We start from the raw sequence: 8,192 nt of genomic DNA, 5'->3' as shown, positions 1-8,192 counted from the left end.
ACTCCACAACTCAGTAACAACCGTGACCGGAAACACCTGGATCTGCACACGAGGTGCATGGTGTAGCGTGAGTACAACCAACTCAATAAGTAACAAATCTAACTTTTGGACTGAAAGGTAGTAACGAACTCAATATGTACAGTTCAATATAGAAATAACCATACAGTAATATTGGCATGCTTTACAGTTCAACAGTTAAAATTCAATTCAAGTAAAAATAGATCAATTATGCATAATATGAGGAGTATGACCTCTCTACATCTACATATCAATGCACATGTTGTATGTGATGCACCACGATGAAAATCTCGTGTACTCACACTCTCAGAATACTCAATCACTCAATTTTGTATATGGCCAATCGAGCCCAGGGAATATCCATTATATATATATATATATATACACACACACACACACACACACACACACACACATCAACTGGTAGTCAGTTACTCAGTACTGTATAAGGCCAATCCAGCCCAAGGGAAGATCCATCCCCAAATATAAATGATTCGGACAAGATCCATGTCCACCGAAAATCCATCCCTCATCATAATCAATTGCACTCATTGGGGTGTGTGTACAGACTCCGGAGGGGATCCTTCAGCCCAAGTGCTATATAAGCCAGATCCAGACATAAATAAATAAACATGTTGCGTCGTGCAGCCCGATCCCATAACTGTCACTCTCAATCAGGCCCTCGGCCTCGCTCAGTCATCAATCTCTCTAGGCTCTCTCTATCGGGCTCACAATGTCGTGAAACTAGCCCAAAATTGATGATATGATACATCAATAAATAGCAACGGAGACTGAGATATGATATGCAATGAATAAATATAACTGAGTACAAATTTCAATGTAAACAATAAGTCAACAACAAGGAAACGACCATTATGGGTCCAACAATAACAGTGATAGCCTAAACATGATTTCTAGCTTGATTGGCAGCTCAATCACTTTATCACATGATGAAAATATGGATATAAACAAGAAATATCCACTATACAGCTTCATGGAATCACCAGGTCATAGTTCGTACGGTGCACGCCCACACACCCTCCACTTGGCATGTGCGTCACCTCAACACCAATCATATTACACATAACTCGGGGTTTCGAACTCTCAAGCCAAGTTTAGAAGTGTTACTTACCTCAATCTAGGCAAATCTCGACTCCAACACACCTTTGCCTCGTGAAAAGACCTCTGAATGCCTCGAATCTAGCCACAAATAAGGCGATACAATCAACACGGGCTAAAAGAATCAATTCCATAATGAAATACTAAGTTATTAATCAAAAGTCAAAAATCGACTCAAAAGCCGGCCCCCGGGCCCACATCTCGATATCTATTAAAAGTAACAAAATCCGAAAGCTCATTTAACCACGAGTCCAACCATACCAAATTTGAATACATCCGACACCAAATCATCACCCAAATCCCCAAATCAAACTCTCCAAATCCATAGCTTCAAACCCCCAATTTACACCTAAAATACACACCAACTAGGTGGGCAAACAAGATTATTGATAAATAAAAATAAAAAAAGGCACAAGGGACTTACCTCATGAAACCCCTCGAAAATCCTCTCAAGAATCGCCAAAACCCAAGCTTAAAATGTTTGAAATGAAGCAAAATCACGAACCCTTGCTTTAAATGTTCTGTCCAGCACGTCCGCTTAAGCAGAAACTTACCCGTTTCTCCGGCGTCGCAGAAGTGACCACATACCCGCTTCTGCGGCTTCCTCCTCTACTGCGTTCTCTTACTACGCACCCGCGGACACGCTTCTGCGAGCCTCCAAGCCGTTTCTCCGGACCCAGCTCTCATGCTTATTTTTGCTTTTGCGGCCCCCCTGTCCATCAACGATCACGCAAGTGCGGCAATTACCTCGCACCTGCGGCCATCTGCATATTCCCCTCCAAACTCGCAACCCAACCCGCACCTGCGATCAAAGCTCTACAGGTGTGGTTACACCAGCAGCCTCCAGCTTTAGCAACCTTTAAATTTTAATTTTTGATCCGTTAACCATCCAGAAATAACCCAAGGCCCCAGGGGCCTCAACCAAACATACCAACAAGTCTTAAAATACGATACTAACTTAGTCGAGTCCTCGAATCATCTCAAACAACATCAAAAACACGAATCACACCCAATTCAAGCCTATTGAAATGAAGGAATTCCAACTTCTACAAACAACGTCGAAACCTATCAAATCACGTCCGATTGACCCCAAATTTTGCACACAAGTCGCAAACGACACCACAGACCTACTCCCAGACCAACTTTCCAAAATCTAATTTTCGTCATTTTAAGCCTAATTCAACTACGGACCACCAATTCACAATTCGGACACGCTCCTAGGTCCAAAATCACCCAACAAAGTTAACAGAACCATCAAAACTCCATTCTGAAGTCGTTTTCACATAAGTCAACATTCGGTCAACCATTTCAACTTAAGTTGTCAACCTTGAGACTAAGTGTCTCATTTCATTCTGAAATCTCTCTAGACCCTAACCGACTACCCCGGCAAGTCACATAACAGCTATAAAGTATAAAATGAGTAGTAAATGGGGGACGGGACTACAACTCTCAAAACGACCGGTCGGATCGTTACACTCAGCCTCTTTTGATTTTCTTAATGAAATCTCCAGCTTAATCAAGAATATCTATATGCCTTTCTGTACAAATAATTTTGACCACATTTTTTGGAGTCTAACTACCAAAGGATTTTTCTCAGTAAAATACAGTTACTGCTGACTTACACCTTCCATTACCTCACCCATATATTTCACCTGGATTTGGAAACTTCTGATACCTCCAAACATCTTTTTCTTCATCTGGATGCTCTTTCATAATAAATTTCCCACAACTGAATACCTTGCAAAATTAAGCATCACTCCCTCCAATCTTTGTGCAATATGTCACTCAGCCCCAGAAACCACCAAATATATCTTCGTTGAATGTACTCCAACGAAGAAGATGTGGGAATTTTTAAATTTAACACAACCAATACAAAGCATTAATTCCCAGTATATAGACCACATGAGTTGGGTCTCCAAACTTATACACACGAGAATCCCCACACCTCCGCATGGCCTTTCAAATATATATATATATATATATATACATCAACTGGCAGTCACTTACTCAGTACTTTATAAGGCCAATCCAGCCCAGGGAAGATCCATCCCATATATATATATATATATATATATATATATATATATATATATATATATATACACACACACACATCAACTAGCAGTCAGTTACTCAGTATTGTATAAGGCCAATACAATCTAGGGGAAGATCCATCCCCAAATATAAATGATTCGCACAAGATCCATGTCCAACGAAGATCCATCCCTTAATATAATCAACTGCACTCACTGGGGGAGTGTACATACTCCGGAGGGGCTCCTTAAGCCCAAGTGCTAAATAAGCCAGATTCAGACATAAATAAATAAACATGTTGCGGCGTGGAGCCCGATTCCATAAATGTCACTCTCAATCAGGCCCTCGGCCTCGCTCAGTCATCAATCTCTCCAGGCTCTCTCTCTCTCTCGGGCTCACAATGCCGTGAAACTAGCCCAAAAATGATGATATGATACATCAATAAATAGCAACAGAGACTAAGATATGATATACAATGAATAAATATGACTGAGTACGAAATTTCAATGTAAACAATAAGTCAACAATAAGGAAACGACCATTGTGGGTCCCTACAGTACCAGTAATTTCCTAAACATGATTTCTAGCTTGATTGGCAGCTTAATCCCTTTATCACATGATGAAAATATGGATATCAACAAGATAAATCCACTATAAAGTTTCATGGAATCGACCAGGTCAAAGTTCGTACGGTGCAAGCCCACACACCCGCCACTTGGCATGTGCATCACCTCAACACCAATCATATAACACATAACTCGGGGTTTCGAACCCTCAGGCCAAGTTTCTCCAACACACCTTTGCCTCGCGAAACGGCCTTCGAATGCCTCGAATCTTGCCGCAAACAAGGCAATACAATTAACATGGGCTAAATGAATCAATTCCATAATAAAATACTAAGTTATTAATCAAAAGTCAAAAATCGACTCAAAAGTTGGCCCCGGGTCTCATGTCTCGATATCTGTTAAAAGTAACAAAATCCGAAAGCTCATTCAACCACGAATCCAACCATACCAAATTTGAAAACATCCGACACCAAATCGTCACCCAAATCCCCAAATCAAACTCTCCAAATCCCTAGCTTCAAACTCCCAAATTTACACCTTAAATACACACCAACTAGGTGGGAAAATCAATGGGGAAACAAGATTATTGATAAAAAAAAATGAGCACAAGGGACTTATCCCAAGAAACCTATCGAAAATCCTTTCAAGAATCGCTAAAACCCGAGGTTAAAATGTTTAAAATGAAGCAAATTCACGAACCCTTTGCTTTAAATGTTCTATCCAGCACTTCCGCTTATGCAGAAACTTACCCGCTTCTGCGGCATCGCAGAAGCGACCACATACCCACTTCTACGGCTTCCTCCGCTACTGCGGTCTTTTAATACGCTCCCACGAATATGCTTTTGCGAGCTTCCAAGCCGCTTCTGCGGACCCAGCTCTCATGCCTATTTTCGCTTCTGCGGCCCCCCTGCCCATCTACGATCACTCAGGTGCGGAAATTCCCTCGCACATTCGGCCATCTGCACATTCCCCTCCAAACTCGCAACCCAGTCCGCACCTGCGAGCTCGCCCCTGCGATCAAAGCTCTGCAGGTGCGGTTACACCAGCAGCCTCCACCTTCAACAACCTTTAAATTTTAATTTTTGATTCGTTAACCATCCAGAAACAGCCCGAGGCCCCCGGTATCTCAACCAAACATACCAACAAGTCTTAAAATACGATACTAACTTAATCGAGCCCTCGAATCACCTCAAACAACATCAAAAATATGAATCACACCCCAATTCAAGCCTATTAAAACGAAAGAATTTCAACTTCTACAAACAACGTCGAAACCTATCAAATCACGTCTGATTGACCCCAAATTTTGCACACAAGTCACAAATAACACCACAAACCTACTCCAACTTCCGAAATCAAAATTCGACCCCGATATCAAAAAGTCAACTCCCATACCAACTTCCCAAAATCTAATTTTCGTCATTTCAAGACTAATTCAACTACAGACCACCAATTCACAATTCGGACACGCTCCTAGGTCCAAAATCATCCAACAAAGCTAACAAAACCATCAAAACTCCATTCTGGAGTTGTTTACACATAAGTCAACATCCGGTCAACTATTTCAACTTAAGTTTTCAACCTTGAGACTAAGTATCTCATTTTATTCCGAAAACTCTCTAGACCCAAACCGACTACCCAATCAAGTCACATAACAGTTTAAAGTACAAAATGAGTAGTAAATGGGGGAACAAGGCTACAACTCTCAAAACGACCGGTCGGGTCATTACACTCAGGCTCTTTTGATTTTCTTAATGAAATTTCCAGCTTAATCAAGAATATCTATATGCCTTTCTGTACAAATAATTTTGACCACATTTTTTGGAGTCTAATTACCAAAGGATTTTTCTCAGTAAAATCCAGCTACCGCTGACTTACACTTTCCACTACCTCACCCACATATTTCACCTGGATTTGGAAGCTTCTGATACCTCCAAAAATCTCTTTCTTCATCTGGATGCTCTTTCATAATAAACTTTCCACAATTGAATACCTTGCAAAATTAAGCATCACTCCCTCCAATCTTTGTGCTATCTGTCACTCAGCCCCAGAAACCACCAAATATATCTTCCTTGAATGTACTCCAACGAAGAAGATGTGGTAATTTTTAAATTTAACACAACCAATACAAAGCCTTAATTCCCAGTATATAGACCACAAGAGTTGGGTCTCCAAACTTATACACACGAGAATCCCCACACCTCCGCATATATATATATATATATATATATATATATATATATATATATATATATATATATATATACACACACACACACACATATCAACTAGCAGTCAGTTACACAATACTGTATAAGGCCAATCCAACCAAGGGGAAGATCCATCCCCAAATATAAATGATTCGGGCAAGATCCATCCCTCAATATAATCAATTGCACTCACTAGGGGAGTGTACATACTCCGGAGGGGCTCCTTAAGCCCTAGTGCTATATAAGCCTGATCCAGACATAAATAAATAAAAATATTGTGGCGTGGAGCCCGATCCCATAAATGTCACTCTCAATCAGGCCCTCGGCCTCGCTCAGTCATCAATCTCTCCAGGCTCTCTCTGTCGGGCTCACAATGTCGTAAAACTAGCCCAAAAATGATGATATGATACATCAATAAATAGCAACGAAGACTGAGATATGATATACAATGAATAAATATGATTGAGTACAAAATTTCAATGTAAACAATAAGTCAACAACAAGGAAACGACCATTATGGGTCCTAACAGTACCAGTAATAGCCTAAACATGATTTCTAGCTTGATTGGCAGCTCAATCACTTTATCACATGATGAAAATATGGATATCAACAAAATAAATCCACGATAAAGTTTCATGGAATCAACCAGGTCACAGTTCATACGGTGCACGCCCACACACCCGCCACTTGGCATGTGCGTCACCTCAACACCAATCATATAACACATAACTCGTGGTTTCGAACCCTCAGGCCAAGTTTAGAAGTGTTACTTACCTCAATCTGGGCAAATCTCGACTCCAACACACCTTTGCCTCGTGAAACGACCTCTGAATGCCTCGAATCTAGCCACAAAATAGGCGATACAATTAACACAGGCTAAAGGAATCAATTCCATAATGAAATACTAAGTGATTAATCAAAAGTCAAAAATTGACTCAAAAGTTGGCTCCCTGGCTCATGTCTCGATATCTGTTAAAAGTAACAAAATTCGAAAGCTCATTCAACCACGAGTCCAACCATATCAAATTTGAAAACATCTGACACCAAATCATCACCCAAATCCCCAAATTAAACTCTCCAAATTCCTAGCTTCAAACTCCCAATTTACACCTTAAATAAACACCAACTAGGTGGAAAAATCAATGGGAAAAAAAGATCATTGATAAAAAATGAGCACAAGGGACTTACCCCAAGAAACCCATCGAAAATCCTCTCAAGAATCGCTAAAACCCGAGGTTAAAATGTTTAAAATAAAGCAAATTCACGAACCCTTGCTTTAAATGTTCTATCCAGCACTTCCGCTTATGCAGAAACTTACCCGTTTCTGCGACATCGCAGAAGCGACCACATACCCGCTTCTGCGGCTTCCTCCCCTACTACGTTCTCTTAATACGCTCCCGCGGACACGCTTTTGCGAGCCTCCAAGCCGCTTCTGCGGACCCATCTCTCATGCCTATTTTCGCTTCTGCGCCCCCCTACCCATCTACGATCACTCATGTGCGGCAATTCCCTCGCACATGCGGCCATCTACACATTCCCCTCCAAACTTGCAATCCAGCCCGCACCTGCGAGCTCTCCCCTGCGATCAAAGCTCTGCAGGTGCGGTTACACCAGCAGCCTCCAGCTTCAGCTAAGGCTGGCAAGTGGGCCGCGCGGGCCACACAGGCCAAACGGCTAAACGGGCCAGGACCGTTTGGTCCGATTTTAGCGGGCATGGTCTGGTCTCGTAGGCCGGTCCTATGATTTGGGACCGTCAGGCCCGGGACCGTTTGGCCCGCCAGGGCCCGGGACCTAATATGTAACTTGTATTTTGGCACATCTTGATTAGTTTCTTTTTCTTCTCAATGGTGGTATTAGCACCTTGTTGTGCTCATTCCATAGGGGGAGGAAGACTAAGAAAGATATTGCCATGATTTTTAATGCTATAATAAAAATATAACGCATTGATTTGAATATCTCTTTACAATATTTTTGTCTTTTTATATATCTTAAGCTATACATATAGTATATTATAGTATAGTATATATATATATATATATATATATATATAAGCTTATATTTATACTATACTATAGTCTATACTATATATACATCTCATAAGATATATAAGCTATATTGGATATACATATATATATAAGCCTATATATATACTATCGAATACGGCTTATATACTATAGTATAGTATATATATACTATATATACAACTTAAGATATATAAACTATATTCGATATACTATATATACA

Source organism: Nicotiana tomentosiformis, chromosome 2 (assembly GCF_000390325.3).
Source record: "Nicotiana tomentosiformis chromosome 2, ASM39032v3, whole genome shotgun sequence".
In the NCBI taxonomy this organism is placed as follows: domain Eukaryota; kingdom Viridiplantae; phylum Streptophyta; class Magnoliopsida; order Solanales; family Solanaceae; genus Nicotiana; species Nicotiana tomentosiformis.
This window is presented reverse-complemented; position numbering follows the sequence as displayed.